Genomic DNA, 12,055 nt, shown 5'->3' on the forward strand with positions numbered 1-12,055 from the left:
ATTTTTGGATGTAAAAAATGTCATTCGAAATCAGAATTTACGTATATAGGAATTAATGATTAAGAGAGAGAGAGAACTTTTTATAAGTCCAACAATGATTAAAAGGAAACGTAATGTAGAATCAAAGGAAAACGTTTCCAAGGTGTTCTCTATCGTAGATCGTTACTTCATTTTTTACTGAAAAAAAGAAAAAAACAAACAGAAAAACCCGTCATTCTCTAAATCAGAACGTAGGCGTGGAGTTTGCAAAAAAAGAAAACAGAAAAAGAAGAAGCAAAAAGAAATATGGGGGACAAAGCGAATTAAAACCAAAAGAAAAAAGAAAGAAAATAAATTATCTTTCGTACTCTCTTGTTCCCTCTATCTGTAAAAAATTTTCGAATCTTAATTGCAGAGAAATGGTGTTTAATGGCGTGAAATATTGGTTAGAAAAAGATGCTGACTCTTGTCGCAACCGAGGAAGCTTTTAATCCGTTGGTTGGGAACCTGTGTGAAAAAATGCTGACCCACCGATTTCACTGCCAATCCGTTAGAGAAAACGCGCAAGAGATACCGAAAGAGAAGAAGAAGGCTCTTTTTGAAATAGTTTAACGTGAGAATAGAAGAGAATAGAAAGAAAGGAAGAATGAAAGAAAGAAGAAAAAGATGATAAAAGAGATGAAGTGACAGACAAAGATACAGATAAAATACGAGATAGAGAGAGAGAGACCGTGGAAGAAAGACAGGGTGAGAGGGAGAAGGAAAAGCGCGGGATATGCGCGTCAGGGCCGTAACTTGGGATTGGTATTTAGTGGGGCGCAGGCGTCGGAAAATAGGAAAGGAATCCCCTCAGTCTTCGAGCGAACCCGATACGCGCGGCTTCGCTTCACTTCGTTTCGTTTTCCATGTGGAGTATCGAAAAATCCATTACTCGACTACTAACTTTCTTTCTCACGCGTATCTCCCTCTCCCTCCCCACCCCACCCCCCTATACCTCATAACACAATCGTATTACGATCGATAAACTATATACTTTTTCTTATAATAATATATGTATTATTTAATACATATTTCTAATCCCTAGAAAAAAAAACAGACAAATAAAAAACATGCAAATTGTTTGTTTTAATTTCATCAATAATTATTATATGTTATTTTGTGTAGATAAAACGTTGTTTACTTTTTTTTCTTTTTCCTATTTTTCTTCTTCTTCTTCTTCTTCTTTCTAGATTTTATCTCTTCTTTTTATTTCTAATTAATTTTATTATTTATTGTTAATATTCGTTTTCTTTTTTTGTTAAGAAAAATATTATTTTCTTCTTTATCCTCTCTCTCTCTCTCTTTTGAAATCGAGAGTCTCGCTTTGTTTATTATAAATTTGTCTTACGTGTTACTATTTTCACGTGATACTACTATCTTTTTAAATTTCTGATTGTATATTGATTTGTTTATTTTTTCTTCTTTTCTTTTTTGGTAACGAAATATTTATCGTTGTTCCGTATTATAAAGTATATATTAAGAAATATTTGTCCAAGTTGTAGTAAATTTTCTCTTTCAGTATGACCTGGCCGAGCTGTACTTAGTAGCAAATATACTGTAATTAACTCTTTCGGTAATAGATTAATCATTTCGTAACGAAATACGGTTGAGTAATTTCAAGTGCGTTGGTAATATTCGCTGACGCGTGTTAAATAATTAACGTGAACTCTCTCTCTCTCTCTTTCTCTCTCCTTCCCTCCCTCCCTCTCTCTCTCTCTCTCTCTCTCTCTCTCTTTCACACACGCACTCCCACTCTATCACTTTCTCACTCGCTCGCATCTATCTATTTTAAAATATTGTAATAATAGTTTAACCAAATTAGATCGTGCTTTAATTATTATTATTATTATTATTATTATTATTACTAATATTATTATTATCATCATCATTATATGTAAAGCGTAATATAAATTAAAGCGTTTATACTTTATATTCGTCAAAATTTAAACGAAAACATCAAACGAGAAGAAACAAATTGTAATATCAACAAGAAGAACAGTAACAAGGAACAATCTTGGAAGAAATTATTGATACAATACAAAAGGAAGCACTTGTAAGAAAGGTAAGCGATCAAGTATACTCGATAAACGAGTACGTACTTAAAATATATATATATAATAAAAAATAACTTTACTTACTTGAGTCACTTTAATTCATTCTCTGAGATCTCACTTGAAACGAAAGGAAAAATGAAAAGACAAGAAAGAAAGAAAGAAAGAAAAAAAAGGAAAATAAACTTGAGAGTTAAGTTAAACCACTTTTCGTGTACTCGACACTTTTTATTATAATTCTTAAGAACGATCGATAACTTACCCTTATTGGTGTGTAATAACTCGAAGTATGGTTGGGGTAAAAAAAAAAGAAGACGAAAAGAATGAAAAAAAGGGAGAAGAAAGTTTAGCATTTAAGGGTCGAAAATTTTTCTTAGATTAATTATAGTCATTTATAATATTTTATAGATCGAAAGTTAAATTTTTGAATAGTTATCGAAAATTTTATTTCGTGTAAAAATGTATACTTACTTTTAGGTAAACATTTGATTTAATATCTTCTTTTTTTTTTGACATTTGGGGAAGTTAAATTTTATTAAAAGATAAAATTACAATTATTTATAGATTATATAGATTTATAATTTGATTGTATAATTTGAATTATATTACAAATTAATCAAAAAGTAATTTAAATCTTTCTTAGTATTAAAGTTTTCAAAATATTGCTAAATTAGAATGTTTGGTAATTTGAAAAGATCGAAAATCCTGTCGTCTCAATAAAAGTAGTTCGAAAGCATCAAAAGAAACTTTAGTTCTTCAAGTAGAAAGAGAATGAGAGAGAAAGAAAAAGAGAGAAAGAGATAGAGGGATTGGACTTCGACGTTAGAAGTTGAGTTATGGATTTTTCATTCTCCCCTTTTAAAAGACGTTTAGAATCCTCTCTGGCACGTAAGGGCACACAGGATTGGTTGCTCAGGCACTGTGTGGCCAAGAAGAAAAATGAAGTGTTCGAGTATACCTAAATGGAATGAGAAATAGAAGCAGAAAAAGGGAGAGAAAGATGGGAAATTATTGATCTCTAAAAAGCAAATACGGGTTCGAAAAGGGTGGAGATTCTTTCGGCGTGACGTGAAAAGCAAAATGAAAGAACCCCCGTGACAAATTTCTTTGAAACGAGTCACGAGCCTCGAACAAGAATCGCAAGTACAAATACTAACACAAATACGAGTTACAACCACGGGAGTTAACGTATGCAGATTTATTACTGCTCGTGAAAAAAAACGAAAAAAAAGAAAAAAAGATTTTAGGTAGTCATGCTTGCCTCAGGTTGCTGGAAGCTATCAAAAACGTTCTTACTTTCGTGGATAAAGACGTCAAGATATACAAACACGCATACACAGAGACATTTATATATTGTGTCAGGTAAAAATTGTCTTTGTATTTTAATGCAAAAATGAAAAAAGGTTTTTTTTTCTTTCATATTTTATATACGACCATTTCTAAATTATTAAAAACATTTTTCTGATTGACGTTTAATTCATTATTCATGTCATAACTGTTAACGTGCATAATTGTGTCAAACAATTCATCAATTTGTTCATTTATTAATCGATCAGAGTTCTTTTGTATCTTTGAAATCAAAATTACCAAATGAAAAAACGTATTGAACGAACTTTTCACAATCCTTATCGATACTGGGAACATAATTTAATTACTCAATAATATATCACTATTCTCACAAATCTACTTAAATATTATTGACAAATCCAATTAGTAGTACGACCAGAGGTATGCGATTATAAAGTAATTTACCGAATAAAATATGAGGCAATTTTTTTCACCAAGTTCGATATACTATCGGAACGATGGGTAAGTTGTAAAATCGAAGATTAACGTGGGAATTTTTTTTTTAACGACTTTCGGTAGTACGATACGTGCCACGGGACATTCGAGAGCCAAGAAGAAAATATCTTTCTAGTAGCAACGCGTTACTACCATTGTACCATTTTTACTTCTACTGCAACTGCAAATGCAACGGCAAATGCAACGAACTCGATGTTCTCGCGAAAAATAATGGGGAATCCAATTACGCATGGGCCAGTGGTACATTTTCGTAGAAAATAATGTCGAAAGTACCTACCTCGTTACACTAACGAAAGGATTAGGGGGTCGAAAGGTGGAGGAGAGGGAGAGAGAGGGGGAGGGGAGGGGGAGGGGATACTACTGGAAAAGTAGGAGAAAAAGAGAGTGCAATCAAGAACTTTACTTGTAGATTTTTAATCGTTATAGTAATCAACGAGTTAACTGCCGTAGAAATCGTAACGAGTTTCGTGTAGTCGAAACGGGGTAAAAGAAAGCTTACTGTTCGACTCGATTTTCCTACCATCTTGTCTCCTCTTTTTCCTCCTTCTCTTCCTCGTCTTTCTCCTCGTCCTACGACTACGACTGCTACTACTACTACTACTACTACTTTCACGTCTAATTATCTCGACTTACTGCTGCACTTTTAATTAGACATTCATTGTACATTTCCGGTCATAAAGTTTAGTCCTGCGTTACGTTTATTGTAACTAAATGAATACTACTACTTATCGTTCTAACAATTCACGACTAGATTAGTTGTATTTTATTACGTTTTTCTTTTTTCTTTCTTTTTCTCTCTTTTTTTATTCAGTTGGGTTAAACAACAAATAATGCAAAGTTCATTCGTAAAGCTTCTATTATGTTTTTCTTCAAAATTTTCAATTTTTTTCATGCACCTTGATAAATATAAACTTGTTATCCACGATAATTGTGTGGTACCGCAAGAAAAATGTAATATTTTATATCTAAACAAATGACGAGGGGGTCTAGAAAATATTTCGTTAATCTTACAATACTTTTTCAATATTTTATATTTAAGTAAACGATATACATATTCATTTTCTTTTTTTTATTTGACATCCTAATATATTTTTTTCTTTTTTATTTATTTTTATTTTGTTCATTCGTATAGGACTATTTCTTCAGGAAACATCATTCATGTTATTTTGTTAACAATGTTAGCGCTTAATATCAACACGAACTCATGTTTCCGTTATAAATTTCATAACGATCGATCCCCATCCCCCTAACCATTCTACATTACTCGACAAAGAAAAAAGACTCTCACGAAAAAATAAATGATTTGACCCGAAAGTGTCGTTCGATTTAATAACCGTCGGACGTTCACTACGTGACTAGGTTTCCCTAACGCAGAAATTCTCTACTATGGGGGGGCAATACTAATGGCCTCGAAAGCTCTCATTTTGAAACAACTTTTTTTTTCTTTTTTATACAAAAAGAATGTCTAACTTTTGTACATCTCTCTTTCTCTCTCTTTCTTTCTTTCCTTCTTCCTTTTCCTCTCTTTCTTCTTTTTTGTCTCTATCACCAAATCTTGTTAAAAAGTCGTTGACAAAACTTTCTTAAATAAATTCATTGAATTCGAAAGTGAAAGAGAATGAAAGAGAAAAAATGTAAATCGTCCGAGAAGGAATAAATATTTTTAATATCTATGAATTTTCGTCTCATTTGAATTTACAAACAGGAAAGAGATAGGAGGAAGAAACTATTACTCGGTGCATATGTATAATATATAGTACATACATGCACACACACACACACATAATATATATGTATATATATTATATATATGTATATCTTCATGTAAGTAACGTGCGGAAACATTCGTCAACATGCAAATGCAAATGCAACGTGTGCAAATTTCACGTACAATGTTACGTGAAATCACTTGACGACATTTACATGAGAAATATTCTATGTGAGATATCGTTCAACTTTTAGATAAGAGTGGAATTTAAAGGATGTTTTTCGCGTATAACATATATATATATTTCTTTTTGTCTATCAACGATAACAATCAAATTATTTAAATGGCTTGTATTAAATGATTCACCTTGTATATGCTCATGTTACTTGAACAATGATGCAAAGTTTCATTAAACAAAGAAAAGATAAAAGAAATATAATATAATGGAAATCGGTTTATCGTTGAGTATAAAAGCGGAACAAAACTAAAGGTAAAATAAATAAATGGCTTTTCTAAACCCTTCATGTATCTTCCTCATCGTCAATTTCCGTTGGATATTCTTTCGGTCATTCACTGATTCGTTCATTCGTTCGTTGATTAGTTAGTTCGTTCATTCATTCGTTCATTCATTCATTCGTTTCTTCGTTCGAGTAACGAACGTTCAACAACTATCATCGACCGAGTAATCCCTTCTAGCGCTATCGTTCGTTCCGTCACGGAAACGAGAAACGCAAAGTAAACAGCTTAATTCTCTCTCTGTCCGTCTTCCTTGGAATTTAATTACAACACTGAATTCCCTTACTACTCCATGCAATTGCTATTTTCATCATTTAAAAGGCAACTATTCTCTTCGATACTATTCTAACAATAGACAACTATTACGTATACTAGATTAATTATTCTTCACTGTACGGATAAATGTTTTGATTATTATTGTTAAACTACTTGATATATTAAATATAATAATATTTGAAGTATTTAAATACTCATCTTGAGACAATTGTTTTTCTTTTTTCAAAAGAGTGTATTTCTCGATATAAATTATAAATACAAAATTCTTAATAATATCATACATCGTGTAAAGATATGATAATAAATCAGACAATGAAAATACATAAATTAAATATATCATCCTATCTGAGATATTATTTTGTTCCCAACCAATTTTTTGATATCATACGTAAAGTGTTAATTTTATATAAAAAAAAAAAAAAAGAAATAAAAAGAGTAAAAGTAAAAAAGTATAAATTACATAAGTGGAATAATAGAAATGAACTAAAAGAGAAGAAGATAAAAAAAAAAGAAAAAATAAAGGGAAAAAAAATAACAGTTACACAACGGAAAGAAGGTAAAATTCCAGTCACATCTGCGTCGAATCCTTGAATTTTGGGATCGCTAGCAGTTTTCTCAGCGAATAGGAATACGAGGAAAACTCGGTAAGTCGGAGTTTCGAAAGAAAAGAAAAGAAGAAGAAAAAAATAAGGAAGGAAGAAAGAGGGGAAGAAAAAAAATAGAGTTTGGGAAACAAAACATGGAAGGTCTGCGGAAATCTTGTGGATCTTGCTCGCATTACTTTTTCTCTCCCCGAAACGGGCAGTCGGTGGTGGGTGGGAGGGAGAGTGGGAGAGGGAAGAGGGGGGTTTAGAACGTGGCGACCACTGTTAGAGGAGAACTCGACCATGGAAAATTTGAATAAAACTCCGGACGAAGACTCAGAGAGAGAGAGAGAAAGTGTTTTTTTTTTATTTCTGTCTTCTTCTTCTTTTTCTTCTTCTTCTTCTGAGTCGTCTAGTTTCCCCTCAACCCTTCAGCAAGACCCCACGTTACCCTTTCTTTTCTTTTCTTTTTCTTACTTCCACCCTCCCTGGTGCAAAAGAAATGCAAGTTTTTCAACGGAAAGTCGTAAAGAGTCGCGACCGTGTTCGGGAAGAATCGCACACTCGACTTTTCAACGTCGTCTCGACATCTGCGCTCCGAATTGCGTTCCTTTATCCAGCCCTATGTTTCCGTAAAGTTAATTCGATGAATATTCGAAAAGAATTTTCGTTTTATTTTTTTTTTTTATTTTTTTTTTCCGGTAGAATTCAAAAAGAGGATTATTATTATTATTATTATTTTGAAGGATTTCTCACGTTAATGCAAATTTATTCGTAATATTTCAATGGGTCGTTAGAATCGCGTTTGAATGACGTATCGTTAAGATAAGAAACTGATAAATCAGTGATATAATTCGTTGATATTTAATGTATATTCTTTTAACTCATCTTTGATAAAAGGGTGGTAAAGAGAGAGAGAGAGAGAGAAAGAGAAAGAGAGAGAGAGAGAGAATAAGGAGAATAACCAAAGCTTCAACACTTCCTCCATCCATTTTCACAAGTTGTTGAGAATCCACCTCAAGTATGCGTGCCGCAGTCCCCAGAAGCAAGTTGCTGTACTAACTTGTCGTTTCCGACCAAGGAGAAGGAATCCTCTTCTCATTTGTCCAATAACCCACGAACTGGAATATTCCATTTTCTCGAGTTTCGCACTTCTCTTGAGAACCGCGAACCAACCAACCAACCAACCAACCAGCCAGCCAGCCAGCTAGCTAGCTAGCTTGCTTACTAGCTTACTTGTTAGATATCTAGATAACTAGATACCTGCTAATCCAAAGAACTAAATTCTATATCTATCTATCTATATTTATCTATCTATCTAACTAACCTAGTTGAACCATGCCAGAAGGAGAAATTTCTTTCAAAAAGAAAATAAGGATATATCCTTGATCGTACGATAGAACGCAGATAGATCGTATACCGCATACGGTATCCTCCAGGGTTATCTTCCACAGTCACTCACTGACCGACACCCCAAAACCACTGGGAGAACTATGTCCTATCTATAACACTCTTCGATTTAAGAAAGAAACTCGGGATTCGATTACTTTTCCAAAAGATTTTCAACATTTGTGGAGACGTTTTATAAACTAGAAGAATTTATTTCTTACTTTAAAATATTCTTTTATTTTTTTTTTGAAGTTATTCTTGTTTTGGCGCACGTTTTGGAAAGTGAATTTAGATGCGACCGAAAAATTGACACCACGAAGTTGTCGATATTTACGATACGCGGGCAAATCGATTTCAAATTTACGTCTTGAAGTAATTCGTAAATATAAATAAATTAGATTGTACATATTTTAAATAAAACCTTTATCAATGGTATTTAATATCTTCATTTTATTTTATCATATTATCGTCTTTTCGACATATGTAGAGTATTATATTGGTACGCGAGATAATTGAAGTTACTTTTGAGGTTATTGAGGTTATGTTCGTTTTGGTACGCTAAAGAAGTATAACTTCTTACGTGCGTACATAAGTACACACACCAGTTTTTTTTTTGATTCTTAGTATTTTTTGTATTACTTGATAACTATCATCCGGTATCAAATTTTCGGTCTTCTCGAAAACTAGGTATCTATCGGCCGATATTTAATTTTTATTCTTGTTTTTTTATAACTGTTTGGCCCACGACTGGTATCCGATTAATCGTATTCTTTTACTTTCTTTTTTTTGGCAACACATATTTACCTTAAAACATAAACACATATTTAATTTTAATGCGGATTAGATAAGGTTATGAAATGAAATAGAAACATTTTTCATTGTGAATTTTTAGAAAAACGCAGCTGATTCTGGTCACGAGTTCGTGCTCAAGTGATCTGATACTTATCAAGTTTTCAGTTTCTGTCATGAGCGATCAATAAAATATTAAAAACGCAATTGAATAGTATAATAATGTAACCTGATGTTGTTCCTTAACGACATAAACTTTTTTCTAATCTTTTTCTTTTTGTTCTCAGAGTTAAACGATAATAACGATAATACATTTGCATAATAAAACGTTGATACGTCACTACTCATAAAAGACGTTATCACCCCTCAGATCTTAAATATTATATATATACAGAACAAATGGCACGTGCAATACGTTAAGTATTATACTTACCTACGGAACTTTTCCAATCCCTTGGGAAAAGAATACAAAATCGGAGATTCTTATCGGTTACTCTGACGATTAGCATAAATACGTTTACGTATTGATCGTATATATTATATTTTATGTCAAGTTAATACATAACTTTTCTCTTTTTACGTCATAATAAAGATAAATTAACATTTATTGATTGACTAGAGAAACTGATCATCCTAAAGAAACAAGATGCCCAACCAGAGTACACCCTAGTAGTAAATGTAAATCTATCAAAGTCTCGCGAAACTTGGTACACAGAATTTACTCAAAGTCTGAACGTCGATTCTAGGATGCTTACCTTATTACAGGTACTGGATCAATGTCCTGCTAACTCAGCAAACCAATCCTATAGCAAATACCTCAGTGGTCCATTACGAAACGGGTCGTTGATTCTCATAAAAGAAAATAAACCCCCAACTAGGGTTTAGACCTATTCTTACTTTTATGACAAAAGATTCTACTTTTATCTTCCTCAATTAATTTATTTTTTCTTTACCAGATTACATTCCGTCAAGAGTTCACAATTTTTTTCTGAATCCATCGAAAATAATGCTTCCCATATAAATTAAGTATGTTATCTGTTCGATATAATAATTTAATCAATTTATGTGATATTTATTATCCATCAAATTTCTATTCACGTTTATCTGACGCAATTACCTTCAAAGAAGGGGGTAAATCTTGTAAATAGATTAAATAAATTTAACTGGGTCATCTCAATGATATATTTTAAATCCGTGTTCGTAATACATATTCTCTTATCACTACAAACCATCCGAAATCAGTTCAATAAATATTTCATAATCTCACTAATATTTTCAGATAAAAATAACTCACACATATACACACAAACACACACACACACAAATTCATACATACATATAATATTACACATTTTACATCGATCTATCATCGTAATTACCAAAAACCTTTCAGGAATTATAAAGTAAGATGTATAAAATGAGAAAACAAAAGAGATAGATATATATATATATATATATATATATATATTTATTTGGAATCATGTGAAATCGTGGTAGAACGCGATCGTGATCATAAGAGCTGATCAACTTGGTAGAATCTATGCGAGAAAGAAAGAGAGAGAGAGAGAAGGAAAGAGAGAGAGAAAGAGAGAAAGCAAATGGAAAGTTTCCGAGTAGAACTTTGTGTTCCACAGAGGAAGTTAACCAGGACGATCATTAGCATAGCTGGGGATGAGTTTCGGTTAATTCCGTGGTTAGCACCCAGTGCCACCTCGTTACGGCCACACTCCAAAGTGCTTCCCCATTTTCGGGGAGTCCCCGGGGACTTTGCGTACTTTTACTCGCTGCGTATCGTCCTATGTGGCAACTTAAATGGAACCAACTCGATATACATGTATGTATGTGTGTATTCCTCTTATTCATGTATTCATCTATGTATGTATACATGTATGTACATATGTACTTATATATTATATATCATTAACCAGCCATTACCTTCAACTTTACACATGGACCATTTACTTTTTCACCTTCGCTTAACATCTATTTCATTTCTTTTATTTTTTGCTAGTTCTCTTTCTCTTTCTTTATTTCTCTTTTTCTTTCTTTCTTTCTTGTTAGAATTCATTGCCTTGTATTTGAAATTTTACAAATAGCCAATACTTGTAAATTATTATCAGACGTTGCAGATGAAAATGTTACTTGATTTGAAAATAACCGTATAGTTGTGTAGATTGTAGATAAATGACAGGTTGATATACTGATGTACGACTGGAAATAGATCGAACTATAAGCTTCGTCGAAGTTATATATAAGTATTACTTTGCTGGAATACGTGTATGCGGGCATCAAGTAAACGTCAATAGTGCTAATAATAGATTACCGTATAAAGACAAATATCTATCAGCGTGCAAAACGAATTTTGCGACCAAAAATAGAAAATATGTGCATTTAGCATTTGTTTCGTTTCAAATAAATTTGCAAATTATTTTTCTACATTCTAAATTATTTTTCTTTTTTCTGCGTTCTTCAACACATTTATAGGCATATAAATAAATACACGTGCGCTTGAGTTTCATTGAAAGAAATCAGTAAAAGAAAAAACATTGAAATAGTTTAAGAAAATAATCAACGAATCTAATTTGTTTGGGTTAATCGTTTTATGGTTTAATAAGTCAAAAATAATTGGACGATACTCAAATAGGATATTTGACTAAAAAGAAAAATATTTCTTGGTTAGTTGATAGAGTCGAGGAAAATAAATTAAAATTAAACAGATGTTACGTAGAAAAGCGAACACGTACATAATACATGCGCACATATAATCTACGATGTTTCCAATTACAGTTGGTCAGAATTTCGTTAACAAGTCGGAGCATATTCCGGACATCTGTTCGTTGGAAGGGTCTCTATGACGTCGAGCTGACCTTATTAGAAATTTTGCTTAACTAATGAAATTGGCAACAACGATACAAATCGTG

At 32.4% G+C, this 12,055-nt stretch overlaps 1 protein-coding gene across 4 annotated transcripts in view; it reads left to right on the forward strand.

Moving 5' to 3' along the window:
• The first annotated feature begins 1,314 nt into the window (after nt 1-1,314).
• The window catches only part of LOC106784682, a 60,190-nt gene continuing 49,449 nt past the window's right edge, over nt 1,315-12,055 (forward strand). For 3 of the 4 annotated variants that reach the window (XM_014744485.1, XM_014744489.1, XM_014744488.1), the window contains exon 1: nt 1,315-2,080. The gene's annotated coding sequence lies outside the window, so the exon portion shown is untranslated. Of the gene's footprint in view, nt 2,081-10,952; nt 10,969-12,055 lie in introns of those variants that run through there. The other variant, XM_014744487.1, reaches the window with a different exon arrangement.

This window comes from Polistes canadensis, unplaced genomic scaffold (genome assembly GCF_001313835.1).
Source record: "Polistes canadensis isolate GaletaPanama2010 unplaced genomic scaffold, ASM131383v1 scaffold_38, whole genome shotgun sequence".
Classification (NCBI taxonomy): domain Eukaryota; kingdom Metazoa; phylum Arthropoda; class Insecta; order Hymenoptera; family Vespidae; genus Polistes; species Polistes canadensis.